Source organism: Hemicordylus capensis, chromosome 2, assembly GCF_027244095.1.
Source record: "Hemicordylus capensis ecotype Gifberg chromosome 2, rHemCap1.1.pri, whole genome shotgun sequence".
Classification (NCBI taxonomy): Eukaryota; Metazoa; Chordata; class Lepidosauria; order Squamata; family Cordylidae; genus Hemicordylus; species Hemicordylus capensis.
Window position 1 is genome coordinate 100,754,302 of NC_069658.1, and position 17,463 is coordinate 100,771,764.

A 17,463-nucleotide genomic window follows, 5' to 3' on the forward strand; every position below is an offset into this window, starting at 1 on the left:
AGTCCAGAGAGATCTGAATCCCATCTTCTGTAAGCTGTGAGCTTGTGGGGGGGGACATTGCCCAAAGTAAATCTGCATCTCTGAGCTGCAAATGGGCATCTTCTCTTGTCCCAGATTTTGCTAGCCTGATCCCAAAAAGGTGTTAACGTGTTAGTAAAGTAAGAATTAAAGTCTATAGGTGTTTTCTTTGTATGCATCTACCTATGTTGAATTTCTATAGAGAGCAATTGAGTCAATCATTGACAAGGATTAACATGGACTTCTTGCAACAGGAGAGGGGAGATCAGCCTCTGGCCTCTTCCACGGACATTATCTGATAGTGAGTCACATTTTAGCATTTGGATTGTTCTGGCCTGGCTTTTGTGCTTCCTTGAGTACCCATTTCACAATACAATGCTGGATCGCCTCTTCCCTCACAGACCAGTTGAGGTCTGGGGTGTCAATTCACCCTGAGTCCAGGCATTAATTCATTTCTTAATATAAAATGAAATCAGACACAGGCCTGGATTCCATATACTTCTGGGTTGGTACCTCTGAGTCTAATATGCTGTGGTGCCCATAACAATGTTGGAGTTTTGCAGGAGTTTAGTGGGAAATGTGTGGGAGAGCCTGGAAAAAATCCCTTTAATCACAAGGGCCCTGGTGGAGAAGAGAAGGTACTGTAAGTACAAATCCCTCACTCATATTCTTGAGAAAGGCTGTTTGGACAGTTAAATAGCTGACCATTAAAGCTGAGACCTATCCTTCTAATAAACTATCTCTAAATACTGTAAACAGCCAACAAAACCAGTTATGATGATAGAAAGCCAGCAGGAGAGGGAGCACTTCTCAGTGTATTGTACAGTGTTACGTGTATGACTATTTGCTCAATGGGCAGAAGTCATGGGTGTGTGGTTGGTGCAAGGAGCTCTTGGCTCTCAAGGAACAAGTTCGTTCCCTTGAAACTAAGGTGGTGGATCTGGAGAAGCTCAGAGAGACAGAGAGGCATGAGGATGACACCTTCAAGGATGTGGTAGAGGCATCCAACTCTAGGGTTGATAGCTCAGCTGCTGTCAGGGAGAATGAAGGTCTTGGACAAAGAGGACATCAGTCTGAGGAAAAGGGAAATGCTCCTTTAGAAGGGACCCCTTCTGTGGAAGATGAGCCCATATCCTCTTGCACAGGGGATACTCCTCTGGGGGGTGGGGGCCTCCTTGCAGTGGGTGATTTAATCAATCAACCATGATGGTGGCAACAGAACTAAACAGCATGCCACTGCCCAGCACATGAAAAGCCAGCCAGGAAGTGGTGCGAATGCACTGCCACCACTTCCCTGCTTGCTTTTCACAGGCCAGTGGTCTTCTGTTCAGCTCCTCTGCCACTGTCCTTGTGGCAGCAGCAGAGGAGCCAGGAGAGGTGAGTCAAGGAGGTCCAGGGCACTCCCCAAAACATGGGGATCTCATGTCCCTGGGTCCTCCCTAATGATACCACTGCTTTCCACACAATATGGAACCCTCTGTTCCTAGGGGTGTGGCCCATTTCTGCAATTCTTTGTGTTTCATTAGGCCCCTTTTGAGGGTGGGGCTGATTGGCTTATATGTGTCCGTGTTCTTTGTTCTCCCCAGTAATTACATTGCCTAGGGTGGGGGTAGGGTGGGGTCTGGTATTCCTGCCTGTTTGCTGCTCTTCTTGGACACCCCACTACAAAATCCATCTTTCTGGGTCCACCCCCCCCCCCCCGCCTTTTGCAAAGATTTTCTGCCACAGATCTATGCGGCTCACATCCTTCAGAACATGTACAAATACACACCATTAAATCATATCTCAGCAAGATGGGAGACACTTTACTGACAGATAATAATCCATCTGTCAGAAGAAATGCATGCTGTTTTTACATGCAAAATTATACAGTTGGAGTTAAGGTTGTGCTTCTCAGAGATGATTAGGAACTGGGTGTGTGCAAAGCACACAAGCCATTGGTGCTTTTAAAAAGAAGCCTTTTCCATTTTCAACCAGCATGACCTTTCAACAGTGTTTTTGCCAAGCTCAGCCTTGTGCTGCCAACCTCCGTGACTGTTTTGTTTTGAAGTAAGTGCTTTCCTCAATGTTTTGGTGCTAAACTGGCGCTCCTTCCCTCTGGTTCACTAAACAAACAGAAACAAATAAAAACACATCATAATTAAAACGAGATGATAGTGTGTATTACCTTTGCAGCTCAATTGGCTCCAATGCTTGGCACCATTTAATTTTCCCATTAGCTGACTTGTCTCATTTTCAGCTTTTTTATTATTAACATTCACTCTTAACTGGGCATATTAAGACTTGTAATGAAGTGTGGGGCTAATGGGCTACTAGCATGTACCCTGCAAAGGAATGAAAGGAACCTGTCCATCAGAATTTGCAATGCCCTGGATGTCAGCCCAGACTGTTTTTAAGGGCTGTTTCAATGGGAACTGATTGGCACTTTCTGCGAAGGCAGGATGAGACGTGCGCGAACTAAGACCTGTCAGAGACTCTCGGACACCAATTGTGCAGCTCAGTGCAGTGAGGCATCTACCTCAGTCAGCAAAACCTGTCAGTCTTTAAAGGTGAGCCACTGAGATGCAGATATAATTGACTTGGTCTTCTGGTAGCAAGCATGAATTGTCCCCTTTGCTAAGCAGGGTCCACTCTGGTTTACATTGGAATGGGAGGCTACATAGGTGAGCACTGTAAGATATTCCCATTTGGGGAAGAGCACCTACATGCTTACATGCAGAAGGTTCCAAGTGCCCTCCTTGGCATCTCCAAGATAGGGCTGAGGGAGACTCCTGCCTGCAGCCTTGGAAGAGCCGCTGCCAGTCTGTGCAGACAATACTGAGCTAGATGGACCAATGGTCTGACTCAGTAGGAGGCAACTTCCTATGTCCCTATTGACAAAGGGCGGGGGATGTCCTTAGACCCCTGAGGGAGAGCTGCCTGCTAGCTGGGTGACAGCTCACTCTCAGCTTATCAGTGTTGATGCTGTATGAATATATGAGGTGATTGTAGTAGAGAGTGTGTGTGCACAGGTGTGCGTGTGAAAGCATCTCTGTGTGTGAGATACTATTTCCATAGGAGTGAGCAAAAGGGCATGCCAATAATGTTTTGCTTTTCACCATGCCCTTACAGTTCTTTTGCAGCAAGGACAGGGGATCATGGGAAGGAGAAGAAGGCGTGGGGGTGGGGCAATGGCCGATCTTTGCTTCTTGTCTCCGGGCAAATATTAGCCTTGCTACATCTGTGATGAGCAAATGTTCTGTTAATCAATTTATTTGTACATTTTTACTGCTGGAATGTGGGAGGATGGGACCATCTGGGCTGGAATGTCAGGGGCTGACACCTTGTGAGATCTTGTGGACTGTGTGCTAAAGCCTGAGTCAGAAAACTTTCCAGTCCAGAAGGAAATAAGGGTGCCTTGCAATGGGCAGAGAGTACTAAGCGTCTGGATTGGCCAGGACTGGTAGAACTTGCCTTGTCAAAGGAGCAAATTTGCTTCTCTCAGTTCAGCTGCAACTTCCACTCAGTATATCCAGGTTTTGAGTCAAGTGGCTCAGCAGGGAAATGCTTGACTAACAAGCAGAAGGTTGCTGGTTCGAATCCCCGCTGGTACTATATCGGGCAGCAGCAGTATAGGAAGATGCTGAAAGGCATCATCTTATACTGCACGGGAGGAGGCAATGGTAATTGTTTTCTACCAAAGAAAACCACAGGGATCTGTGGGCGCCAGGAGTCGACACTTACTTGACGGCACACTTTGCCTTTTACCTTTATTCCAGACTGAATCTGACTACCAATGACCAAACCTAGCCCAGCCCAACATATTGTTGGGTAGGGATGTGCACGGACCGGTTCGGAGGCCATTCTACTGGCCTCCAGACCGGTCCGGACACGGGCGGTTCGGATTCAGAAGGGTTAGGGTGGGGGTTCCAATAAGGGCGGGGGGGGCTTTACTTACCCCTCCCGTGTTTTCCCAACTCCGGCACCGTAGTTACTGTAAAAATCCGGTGGCAGGATCCCTCCTTGCCACCCGCTTCAATCTCTGAATCATGGCTCCTCCGTGGTAAACAATCGGGAGGCAGGATACCTCCCTGCCGCCCCCTTGAAGCCCCCTGCTGCCCCTTGAAGCCCCCTGCTGCCCCTTGAAGCCCCCTGCCGCCCCCTTCAATCTCGCCCCCACCACTCACTCGCAGCAGGGAGATGTCCTCCCACCCCCTTCCCTGCCGGGCTGCAAAAGTCTTTAAGAAGCCTTTTGCACGTGCGCACGCAAAAGGCTTCTTAAAGACTTTTGCAACCCGGCAGGGAAGGGGGTGGGAGGACATCTCCCTGCTGCGAGCGAGTGGTGGGGGCGAGATTGAAGGGGGCAGCAGGGGGCTTCAAGGGGCGTCTGGGGGCGGCAGGGAGGTATCCTGCCGCCCGATTGTTTACCATGGAGGAGCCATGATTCAGAGATTGAAGCGGGTGGTGAGGGACCCTGCTGCCGGATTTTTACAGTAACTACGGCACCGGAGTTGGGAAAACGCGGGAGGGGTAAGTAAAGCCCCCCCGCCCTTAATGGAACCCCCCACCCCAGTGCCGGACTGCAGCTCCACGGTTCCGTGCACACCCCTATTGTTGGGCTGGAATGAGGTGCAGGCATTGTTGCAACAATCTATTATTGTTTCTCACACTGAGGAACATGTATTCAGATTATCCCCCCAATAACAGATTACTTACTTGCTAGCACCACTTTACTTCTTAATTGAGAACAACTACAACCTATAATTAGTGTTTATGCAACACATTTCAGGTCTCCAAAGCACTTTGCATATCTCCGTAATCTTTACAAGAGCCCTATAAGGTTGGCCAGTGGTACAATATTAGATTGGTAGGTGCTGAGTTGGAGGGAAGAATGACCTGCCTAAGGCCATCAACTCTCCTGAAATACAATAGTAATTTATTGCTTTTATAATTGGTTAAAAGCAGGGTAATTAATCAGCTGGGACTGAGTTAACTGGCTGACAACTATAATAAGACGCCCATGGCAGAAAATCCTTGAGGCTATTAGAAACAAACATTAGTAATCACTGTAGAAGGTTGTGATCTGGAAGACCGAGGCCCACTTGAGGCTGCATTTACCCCTTTTAAAAATCAAGGGAGATCTAATCACAGATCTCCTGCTATCTCATCTACTTGAACGTCAGCATAACATATATTGCATTTCTCTCACAAAAATGTCTGGTTCTTCTTTTCTAAATCAACATATTCCCCACCCCCCACCATGGCTTTAAAAATTCTGGAATCTAGACCTGAATCTAACTGAGTATGTAGGCTATCCATATCACAAGGCATAGGTCTTAGTCTTGGGCTCTTGCTCCTCACTTCATTACATATATAAGCTTTAATATAATGCTTTTTACTGTGCAAGTGAACCATACAATCCTACCATCAGTGGTAGAGCACATATGTGTATATGCAGAAGGTCCCAGTTTCAATCCCTAGCATTTCCAATTATAGTATCATGTAGCAGGTGATTGTATCTGCTTGGACTCTGAAGCCCATAATAACCTGCATGCCCAGGTTATGCGTGAACCAACTGGTATTGGCAGTTATGGATAATTCATCTGATTAGTATGTCAGAGGAATGCACTTTTGTTTGAGATGAACAATCAAAATAAAATGCTAAATGCTCTGTACTAAAGACCAAAAGTCTTCCAGTTCTGCATTTAACATCAGGTCTTTGCAAAACAATTGATGGAAATATGATTAATGAAAAATATAGGTTATACAGTTTTCCCAGTAAGGGGGGGAGACCCTCACCCTGCAAAGTATCGGTTGCTTGAAATCATATTATATGTTGGCAATGAGACTTGCCAACATTACTGTCAGTAAAGGTATCTGTCTGAGAAGGATTTTTGGCTGAAAACAAGATTTTTGGCTCTTATTTCCACTGCTCTGGAGAAATGACCTCAGTATTTCACTAACCAATGTCTGACAGGGATGAATGGATGGTAACATACAACTATTGATCCAAAGGTTGTATATGGTGGAAGTATGCAATGTGGCTATCCATAAAAATGATTAACTCATGGTTTTTTAACCTATGTTGTGAAGGTTCTTCTGATGTGAGGTGACAGTGCTGGGAAACCAACATTTTTGGTCAGAAGTAATGCCTTATTTAATATTTGTATAATCACCATGGGAAACACTGACTGACATTTAATGAAGCAATGGTTAACGAAGCACTGATGCTTCTGATGAGTTCCAGACTAACACAGCACCAGCACTCACATGGGGCCCTGAGTTTGACTACCTCTCCTTCCCCTGGAAGCACTTTGGGCCACCTGAAAATATGTCCTTCAGAGCTGCACCACCCTCAAGGACATATTTTGACACAGTGCTCTGGGGTCTTACAGGGGAAGCGGAGCCAAGTTAGTCAAACTCTTCAGAGGCACCAACACTTCTCCTGTAGGACTGGTGCTTCATTAGTTTGGATGTCAGTGACTAGATTTAATGTCCTATGCAAGCTGTGAGTCGAGGTTGAAGAGGACCACTATGCTGAATACTATGAATGTAAATAGCAGAGAGCCCCATGGTACAGCCCGATCCTAAGGATGTTTACTTGGAAATAAATTCCACTCTGTTAAATTGAACTTGTTCCAAGTAAAAGTGTCTAGGACTGCAGTCTTAATGGGTTCATGAGCAGAAAAAAGGGTAGGGTCATGAAACACAGAAATAGGTTGTGCATCTGTGGCTGAGAGACCATTGTCTTCTACATGAAGCTGTCGATGCAGTAGGATCTGCCTCAAAGTCCTTTCTACAGTTGCCCCTACCATCAGAGATTAGGCATGTAGTAATCAAAAACAGGGCCCCCTGATTATGGAATTTTGTCCCCAGGGCTACTTGCCTTGAACCTGGTCTGAGAAGCAAGAGGCCAGGAACTTGTTTGCTCAGGCATTCCATTGATCTTAGCTGCTGTTGTTATGCTGAGAGGGTCACAAATCTGTAGGACACATTTCTTAAGTGATTGCATTTTCTAGTAAATCTGAGTGTTCTTTGAAACTAAGTCGTTGGAATTGATGAATTTTAAATGTGTCAAGGAGCATCACTGGGAGGTGATTAGGATCAACACAGAATGTCAACCACTTTTTATTTTTCAGAAGGAAGAATGAGAAAGAATGGAAGAGACAGCAATGAGGTTGGAAAAATGGGAGATGAGAGAAAAAAGCCACTAGAGGTAAATAATTAGCAAGTGCCAATTCAGACAATACTATCTGACTGGTTTCCTAGTCAGGTGAGAAGGAATAGTCTCCTCATCCACTCACGCCATTCAGTCCCCATTTAGATGTTCTGACCTCATATGAATGAGGTCAGAACATCTTAACTAGAAATTAGGTCAGAACATCTTAACTAGAAATGTGCACAAATCAGTTTTTGCAATTTGATTTGAGCTTGAATTGGATCGTAAATACTCAAATCAATTTGTCAAAATGGCTAGCCACAGCAAAAAATTTTAAGTAATTCGAGTGATTTGACCATAGGGAACAATGGGAGATTCAAATCACTCCTTGTTCTCAAATGGTAGGTCCTAGGGACACCAAATTGCATTGGGTGGTAGGGCATGATGGGTGCTACCTACCACCAAACCCACCAATGAAATGGGCAAGCAGGCAATTTAATTTTTTTATACTTTTCTTAAAAAAAACACCCATAGGATCCTATGGGTTTTTTGGGGGGTGGGGTAATTCCTGCTTACCCATTTCTTTTGTGGGTTGTGTGGTAAGTAGCACCCATCATGCTGGACCCATGTGACCCACTCTGGTGTCCCTGGGACCTACCCATGGGGAACAATCTAGTGATTCATGTTCCCCATTGTTCCCTATGACCAAAACAAGCAGAATGCACAAATTTTGCAACCGACTTGAAAAACACTGCAGAACAGAAGCACACAGCCCCTCCCAGCACAGAACACCACATTTTGCCAAACACACAGTCCAAATATTGCCAAAAAAAATCACTGTTCCAGAATCCACTGCCAGCTACAGTGCCTGCACTGCAGTAACATCATTGGCACAAGTTGCTCTCTTACACACAATGATGACTCCTTACTTCAGCATTGAAACAGCTGCCACAGCAGCACCCTTAGCAGCCAGCAAGCCATAAGCAAAACTCAAATGTCTTCGGCCACATTTTGACTGAGTACACCTTGTAATGCAGAGTGCAGAATGCAGAGCAGACCTGAGCACTGAGTGAAGTTACTTTCAAGGCCAGACATGGAGCTCATCACAGCAATCACCAATTGTACACAGAGACACACAGAACTGAGCTGCCACTGTCCATTTCTCACCACAATTCCATTTCACAAACAGACCAAACAATAACTCAAGGGTAGCAGGCAGGCACCCAATCTGAGACACAGCAAAACCAGATAGTTAACAGCAAGCAATAGCATAGCAAGTTTATGGAAAATCACAAAATTGAACCTTCCTTCCTTTCTTCCATCCTGCCTGCCACAGAAAGACAGAAGGACAGAGCCATCATGGCCTGATGGACCAATGGTCTGACAAGGAAAAATGTTTCTAGACTCTTACCATGAGAACTCTTCTCTTCTTCTCCAGCATAAGCATGCATCCCTGCCTTCCTGTGTCTGGATTACATCATGGCCTCAGAATGGTGCTGGGCCCTGGCTGACAGCCTGACACATTGGTCAGAGCACCAGTCCATGTCTCATCATCGGCCATGAAGGTGGTGTGCATGCATGCCTGCATGTGTCAGCAGCTCTAAAGGGCAGACTGTTACACATCTGGGTTTGGGGTTGGCCAGGGTGCGGCAAGCTGCCAGTGGTGTTGCAATGGGTGGGTGGGGGGTGACCATGAGTCACTCACTCTCAATGGCTAGCTCAGGATACCTCAGCAGGGGGAGGTCGATCTTCAGGAAGATCAGCCACTCCACCATGTCAGCATCCAAGTATGAGTGATGGGGTGTCACCATGCCCCTGGCCATGGAGAACACCCCCTTGCTCTGGACGCTGCTTGGCAGGTATGAGAGGAACCATCCAGCAACCAACGCCAAGTCCAGCTGGACATGGTGATGCGTTGCTAAAAACTGGACTGGCTGTCTCCTGGCCTGCTCCTGCAGGTACCACTTAGAGTTTCCCCTTTGCTTGTAAAGGGGGAATCCTTACCAGATTCCCTTTTATAAGCACTCCAGATGAGGCTGTACTGGGTCAAACCAGTGTGACCCATTTTGACTGCACGAACTGAACTGCCAGCCAGTTCTAATGAACTGGTTCATGGACCAGTGGTTCAATTTCAATTCAGTTCAAATTCGAACTGAACTGCCTGGAGCAGTTCTGTGCGCACACGTATAATCTACCAGCATCTTACTACCATAATGATGATAATAATTTCACAAAAGTAGTGTTGTAGTAGTTGTAATTTTACAAGCATGTATTGTAAAAAATTATATCTATGCTGTATTAAATATGATGCAGAACAATGATAAGAACAAGAGAACCACAAGAGCACTCAGATTTCAGTGACGGCCAGCCAATTACTTCCAGCAGAAGTAGGAACCCCCAGGTGAGACTGTCGCAGGTGCTGCAGCAGCAACATCCCAAGACACCAAGGGTCCTTACCCCTGCCGACCTGTGTCCTGTAATGGAGGCAGACAACATGGTGTAGGTCACCAGGGCAGAGCACAAAGTGGTCCCACACCATGCTGCTGTTGGTCTGAGACCATTTTGGTGGCGTTGGTATTGGGGCTGCTGGTTCATTCTGGGGGCCACCACCACCAATGCCCCTGTCTGGGGCTTAGAAGGTCCAGGAACAACCAGGTTGACTTTCACTGTTCCTCCTCAGTCTCAGATGGGACGGGGAGAGACACACTGCCAACAGGTATTGGGGAGGATGGAGAGAGCGATCTGGTTGGATCTAGCAGCCAACACCGCCTCCTCCACTGACACAGGAAGAAGAGCTTCTTCTCTGATAGGAAATCCCCACCCCTCACATTTCTACCTCAGCTGTCACAGGCAGCTGTGCTGCAGGACCAGGCTTCTCCCAAGAGGTGAACCCTTACTGGATTCCCTTTTACAAGCACCCTGAACTGGGCTGAACCAATTCAACCCATTTTGAGTGCACGAACCGACCCACCAGCCAGTTCTAACAAACCGGTTCATGGACTGGTGGTTTGGTTTGGTTTGGTTTGGTTTGGTTCATGGACCAGTGGTTTGGTCTGAATTCAGTTTGAATTGAAACCGAACCACCCAAAGCGGTTCTATGCACACCCTTAACATAAACTAATACAATGATGCTTCACAACTCAGACACAAGTTTCTCCTAGCCCACTTTATGAGAAATCAGTTAATGATTGTATGTTGAGAACTGATGGCACATTTCCTCATTCAAACTCCAAGAAGAATAGAAATACTGGATCCACCAGCATCTCACTGCCATAATGATGATAAAATGCTATATATGCTGTATGAACTATAATGCCAAACAATGATAAGAACTAAAGAACCAAAAGAGAACTCAGATTTCAATGATGGCCATGCAAATGATCTTAGGAAGCTAGGGCATACAAGAGATAGCTATATCTGTTTTTGCCTGGAAGATCTGATAATAATAGGTATATATTAGTGCTGAACATCATTGTTCCATGCAGTCCTAGGTAACGTCTATCAATCATGGCTAGCATCTGTCCTCCATGAATTTTTGTCTAAACCTTTGTTAAAACCATGTATGGGCCAGTCTGCGCATTAGATTCTCCTTGGAGATCCTACCAAATTGCTACCCCTGGGCCTACCCCAGTCATAACATTTAGGACTGCGTATTGTGTGGATTGCCATTTATGGGAAGTTTTCATGTCACTGCCAATGTCTACCAGGAATATACTGTAAATTCATAGACACTCCTTATGTGCTGATGGTGAACTGTATGGAAAGCAGCTCTAAATTTAACAACCGAAGTGGGAGTGCAGAACACACACACACACACACACACACATATTCAGTGGCATCTTCACTTATACTCAGTATGGATGACTCCACAGCAGTGGCCTTCACCACATTTTTGACCATGAATTCCATGATTATATAATGCATGAAAATGTTTCTTATGTTTGTTCTACCTCACCATCATTCAGTAGAAAAAATGTTAAACTTGGAGATAAGGTCAAAATTGGTTCTCAAACACAAAGTTCCTCTAAACCAGGAACTCCGAATACATTTCACCTTGACAAATATGGCATGCCTACTTGATTTGCTCCTGGAAAACTCCTGCAGATTGACTACCCACTGTCAACCTGGTACTGCTTCAGATACATCTGGTTGTTTCCAAACTTTGCAAAGTTCAGAATTTCCCAACGCATTTGTTTGCAAACCATTTTTAAACATTGTGACTTCACTAAGCTTTGGCTCAAACCAAGTAAACATGAATGTAGTCCATAAGATGCTCAGTGCACTGCAAGTTCCATTGAGGAAGATAAAAAATGGGAGCCAATGTCACTCAGTATTTGAGAAAAATGACATATTATTAACACAATGAGGGAGGAAAGCCTTTGGCTACAGTTCTGCTTGTCACTCTGACTTGAAAGGACATAATGAACACACGGAGCACTTCCTTTATCAAGATGCTGAGTGACATCTGCTGAACACAATTCTGAGAATCAAAATCTGCAACTGTCTTACCTAGTATCTGTAATGATTGGGCAATTATATTCCTTTCCACTAGCATTCCACTGAGCATTCTTCCATGTGGTTTGCTACACCAGCAAGTCAGAGCCAGGTCAGGCAAGAGTATAGATCCTGGATAGCCTTGGTGAGACCATTTAAAAAAAATAACATTCAAAAGCGTGGTTTGCTTCTGAGGACTAACCTAGGCCCGCTAAAGTCCTTTGAAAATGGATATGGTTCCAAGACTTTCAATGATCTGCCCACCCATATATTGGAAGTCTATTTTAGTCCTCAGTATACTGAACTGACAGAGAATTGTCAGTAAGAGTTCATCTTCTTTTTATTGTGGTTCTTTTAACTGAGACCTAAATAAATAACTAAGTAAAATACATATATCCACCCAGACCTTTTCTTGTTAATTTTGTCATCCCAGGCACTACTTAAAGCTGACTTTCAGAGGGCTGTGTGTATTTGCAGGTCGGGTTCATCAAACATTCATTGTTCAGTACTGTGACAGCTGGTAGCAGGCATACATGCTCTTCTCTTGTTTGGTTTTCTGATAGAACCTGTCAAGTACAGCTTGACTGTAACTGAATTTGTCACTCTCTCAGCAAGGTTATATCTCTTCTCACCATCAAACAAAACAATAAAAGGAAAAAAATTGATACAGATTCCATACTTGATTGTGAAGCTGCTACAAATGCAAACAAACTGAATTGAGCCAATCACTAGCAAAAATCGGAGCTCACTCTTAATGAATTATTCTTACTGGGTTTATGAAGCCCAAGATCACAGCTGAAAGAGCATTTATCAATGTACAAGATATATAAACACAATGAGACAGGTTTTGTTTTCTGAACTAGCTTTGTTCAGGCAGCTTTTAGAAGGAAAACTTGTAGAAGTCTGCCAAAATACATCCCTTGCAATGGAATGGAGACCCAACTTGGCTTGCCTTGTACTTAGCCAAATTTTGATTTCTTTGAGGTAGACATGTGCCCATTAGGGTTTCAAGGCAAAGAGAAACAAAATTGCTTTCAAGTGGTACAAAAAGCCATTGACCCAGATCCATGGAACGTTAGTTGTCCTTAAGTTCCATCAAAATATATGGGACTTCACTTAGTTGTTGCTAACATGTTCCACTGACTCCAAAGGAAATTAACCATGCCTCACTTACACTGGAATGGGGTCAAAGATAGGAATGTAGGAAGCTGCCATATACTGAGTCAGACCATTGGTCGATTTAGCTCAGTCTTGTCTACACAGGCTGGCAGAGCCTTCTCCAAGGTTGCAGGCATGACTCTCTTTCAGCCCTATCTTCGAGATATCAGAGAGGGAACTTGGAACCTAGATGCTCTTCCCAGAGCAGCTCCATCCCCTAAGGGGAATATCTTACAGTGCTCACATGTAGTCTCCCATTCAAATGCAACCAGGGTGGACCCTGCTTAGCTAAGGGGACAAGTCATGCTTGTCACCACAAGACCAGCTCTCCTCTTCTGGGTCAATGAACAGATTGTTTTTCCATGAAGAAAAATGATTATTAAAGAGGTTGAATGGAAAGAATTAGTCATACAAACCAACTGGTCTGCTGTAAAAAAAGAATTCTGTAGTGTATTGGTAGACAGTCAGTGGTATAGGCTCAGTCCATGATCTTCTATATCGGGGTTCCCAACCTGTGATACTTCAGATGTTGCTGAACTACAACTCCGAAAATCCCCAGCCACAATAAATTGTAGCCAGGGATGATGAAAGTTGTAGTTCAGCAACATCTGGAATACCATAGATTGGGAATCTCTATTCTACACGATTAGCCATAGGGACAGTCCACACCATTTTCTTAGCCTACCTAGGTGCTTCATACCATGCAGCTTCACCTTTCAGGAGGCCTTTGGCAAACCTCCCTCTATGCCCTCCTACTTGGATGGGCCCCAAGATACCCATTGCACAAAGCCTAGGTACAGAGGTGGTTTCAGAGATCAGCAATGGGTTCTTCTGAGGGCCCTGGGCGTCAGCAATCTGGCCACCCAGAAGGGAAGTCCAGGAAGATAGTCCACAATACAAACCGGGCTGCAGAAACGAAACATGGCTAGTTCTCTATATCAGGCTTGGACTGAAAGCTGTCGACATGAGGGCTGACAAATGTTGTCTTCCAGCGACTAACAGAAAGCTGTTGACGTACTTTATAGTCCAAGCTGATAACTCTCAGCTGGCAGGGATTCAAGGTTTATCAGCCCTCTGCAAGAGACGTTTACTCCTCCTGATAGTTTCCAGCTGTGCTCTTCGCCTTGTGACACGCCTTTGCTGTGGAGTCAGTGCCTGCAGGGGGTTGCCTGCACAGATCATCTTCTAGTCTGTCCGTCGTTGTCTCTGCTGCATCAGACTGCTGTGCCTGCTCTGAAACATCAGCCAGACCTTCCTCAGCCGTCTCTTGGGAACTGACAGCCGGGCTCTGCCCCTCAGGCACCCCTGCATCAGCTGAAAGGCTGTCATCTTCCCCTTCCTCCTTGCTATCTGAGATAAAGGGCGTGACACTGGGCCCTTGACAGCTGCCCAGCAATGCCAACCCTGATGACAGCTCTGCAACATAATGATGCTTCCTAATGAAATTCTGTTCACAGCTACATAGACACAAAAGGCTTTCCTCACTTAAGTAAGTCATGATTTGAACCATCAGATATGTTCCTCATCAGTTCTGAGTATGATAAACAAGCAGTTTCATGGAAAAGTTGATAAAAATGAAGACACCTACTAGGCTTCACCCCCAAATTACTCATGCTAAGGAGGAAATGTTTGAGCAAAAGAGCCAGCATGGTGTAGTGGTTAGAGTGCTGGACTAGGACCGGGGAGAATCGAGTTCAAATCCCCATTCAGCCATGATACTAGCTACGTGATTCTGGGCCAGTCACTTCTCTCAGCCTAACCTACTTCACAAGGTTGTTGTGAGGAGAACTCAAGTATGTAGTACACCGCTCTGGGCTCCTTGGAGGAAGAGCGGGATATAAATGTAAAAATTAAATTAAATTAAATTAAATTAAATTAAATTATTAAAACACCTCATTCACCCATGATACATTCATATCACATGACAAAGCAGATTCTCTCATGCCCAGACATAAAGTCATAGTGTGATGAACAGAACACGGTGCCACTTGTTGGGGCAGAACAAGAATGAAATTTTAGCTAATTTGTAATAAATTGGCTACTTTGGTGGGGGAACCCATGCATTTTGAAAAGGAACTACTGAGGTAGCACTTCATGTTTTTTGCCATCCAGATTATACCAAGCATTGTATGATCTTTTCAGATTGTTTTTATCTAACTGCCTGTATTTTTTCCCCCTACAGGGCTAACAGCAGCTTGGGGAGGGGCAATTTATATCAATCAATTGACATAAGGTTAATTTAAACACCTCCTCCTTCCAGTGCCACTCCTGCATTCAAAATCAGAAACTCCCACAAGTTAATCAACAACAACAAACAGGAGAGCCGGTCACATACTGTATGTAGGGGTGAGGAGAGTTGCAGGGGAAAATTGGCAAGTGAGAGCAAGAATGCCTAATCCCTCCCATGCCTACTGATTCTCCCTTGTAAATTACTCCTCAGGGGTGATTTTACCATTGGGTAAATTGGCAGGGGAGAACTGGCAGGTAGGGAAGAGTTATACTTACTCTGCCGAATAATTCTCCCCTGCAAATGTCCAGCCTACTGCATTGGAATTACAAGGGAATCAAGAGGTTGAGATCTCTGAGTTTCCCTCATAACTTCCAGTTTTGCCCTCAACCTGCTGCTTATACTGACCAGCTCTTACAAAAGACGTATGGATGAGCAGCACCAAGACAGGAGGTATATGATATAACTGAGATAGCACCTCTCTACCATGGAAAGAAAACCAATGACCTGCTCTTGCATATAATGGAATAAGGTATTCTGTGCCCAGTAGATGTCCATATTAGGACACCATGGAAGTGAATGGATGTGTGTTCTAGATTTAATACAAATCAGGTATTGTCTCTACTGATTGGATATCAATGTACTCTGGTACATTGTAAATCACAATATATGGTAACTTTCAAAACCGCTGATGCAATTGTATCACAAGAAGCAGGAAAGGCTTAATTCTTATTTACTCTCAACCCTATTACATCCTTCAGAAATGTAAAAAGTACATTGGGGGTGGGGTGTAAATGTAATTTATATCCAATAAGTCAGAGATGTGTAAAAATGGCTCAGTGTAAATGAAAAACCAGGCTTGAAGTATTTTGGACTTTTGATACATCATATGATGTACTTGCTACTCAAAAACAAAATAAAGCATTTGATGGATCAAGTTTGGAACTAGGATTATCTAAAGGAAACTACATGAAATATCCCAGATATTGTGTAAGCTCTTTCTTATGCAACCAGTGGAGGTAGCTTTGTAGTGATTATCTAAGATATAGCTAAGAAGCAGAAATCCTGTCAAAGAAATTAAATGTGTGAGAATCTTACTTACCATGGAGTCAAGGATAATAAAAGCAAGCTAGACTTGTCAGTCCTGCCCTAATTCAAAACTCAGTGCCAAATAGCAAAGGCATCAGATAAACAGAAATTTGGATTTGGTCACCCTTACCAGTAATCTGCACTACAGAGCATCCAATTTTACAGTTTAGTAAACCTAGTTTTAGAATTTGAAAATTGAGATATATGTCACTTCAATCTTTTCTCTGTTTCAAATGCAAGGCATTTGAGCAATCTGCATCTATCCCAAGGAATTTGGCAAATTCCCAAATATCCCAAACATTTTCTTTTTTTAGATGAAATAAATGTTTTATTGACTAGGCCTCTGCCAAATCAGATTGGTAAAATAAAACAAGGTCCAATTTTATAAAAACCAGAAGGGTTTGAAGAGAGTTTGAACCTGAACATGGCCAGCCCAGTTTGGTTTGGGCCTTTCCGACCCCTTTACTAAAAAACCAGAGCTTTTCAGAGCTACAAATGGCAGAGTCTGGGCTTCTAAAAAATAATTGTGGTGGGTGAGGGGGAGATCATCTTCTGCCCTCTATCTGCCCCCATCACCTGCCTGCCCGCCCATGTAGATCTCATCTTTTTTTAAAAAAAAAATAAGGATTTTAGCTGATTTGCTCACAAGCAGCCAGGTTATAATTTTCTCCTTTGATTCTCTGGTGTTACATCGCTTCCCCTTAAATTCTCTGTTACCTCACCTCCTGTGTGACTCTCCAATAGCTTTTCTTCCAGGTTCACTGTGAGTATATCCATGGTTACTTTGGAAATATGTTTAAGGTTTGTCAAACTCTAACCCCATAAGAACAGCCTGGCTGGATAAGGCCCAAGGCCTATCTAGTCCAGAATTCTGTTTCACACAGTGGCTCACCAGGTGCCTCTGCGAAGCCCATAGGCATGAGGTGAGGGCATGCCCTCTCCCCTGCTGCTGTTTCCCTGCAATTGGTATTTAGAGACATCTTGCCAGCTGAAGCTGGAGGTGGCCTATAGCCACCAGACTAGCAGCCATTGACAGACCTGTCCTCCATGAATTAGTCCAAGCCACTTTTCAAGGCATCCAAGCTACTGGTCATCACCACATCCCATGGCAGAGAATTCCACAGATTCAATTATTCACATTGAGTGAAAGTACTTCACTTTCCCTGAGTGGAATCTTCTAATCGGGTTCTAAATTTCCTGGCCATCAGTTTCATGGGATGACCCCTGGTTCTAGAGTTGTAAGAGAGGGAGAGAAATTTCTCTCTGTCCACTCTCTTTCCAAATGACCCCAAACTGACATTTTCGGGGCCAGATTAGATTGGGTTGGACCTGATCTCAG